Below are 467 nucleotides of genomic sequence, written 5' to 3'. Positions count from 1 at the left end.
AAAGTGGGGAAAAGCCTCGAAGATAAGGGCACAAGGGAAAAATTCTTAAACAGAACAGCAATGGCCTGTGCTGTAAGATCAAGAATCGACAAATGGCACCTCATAAAATTGCAAAGCTTTGTAGGGCAAAAGACACTGTCAATAAGGCAAAAAGGCCACCAACAGATTGGGAAGGAAGTTTTAACAATCCTAAATTTGATAGGGGATTAATATCTAATACATACAAAGAGCTCAAGAAGCTAGACTCCAAAAATTCAAATAACCCCATTAAAAAATGGGGTTCAGGGCTAAACAAAGAATTCTCAACTGAAGAATACTGAAGGGCTGAGAAGCACTTGAAAAAAATGTTCAACATCCTTAATAATCAGGGAAATGCAAATCAAAACAACCCTGAGATTCTACCTCACACCAGTCAAAATGGCTAGGATCAAAAAATTCAGGTGACAGCAGATGCTGGCAAGGATATG

This window comes from Mus pahari, chromosome 18 (genome assembly GCF_900095145.1).
Source record: "Mus pahari chromosome 18, PAHARI_EIJ_v1.1, whole genome shotgun sequence".
Lineage (NCBI taxonomy): Eukaryota > Metazoa > Chordata > Mammalia > Rodentia > Muridae > Mus > Mus pahari.
This window is presented reverse-complemented; position numbering follows the sequence as displayed.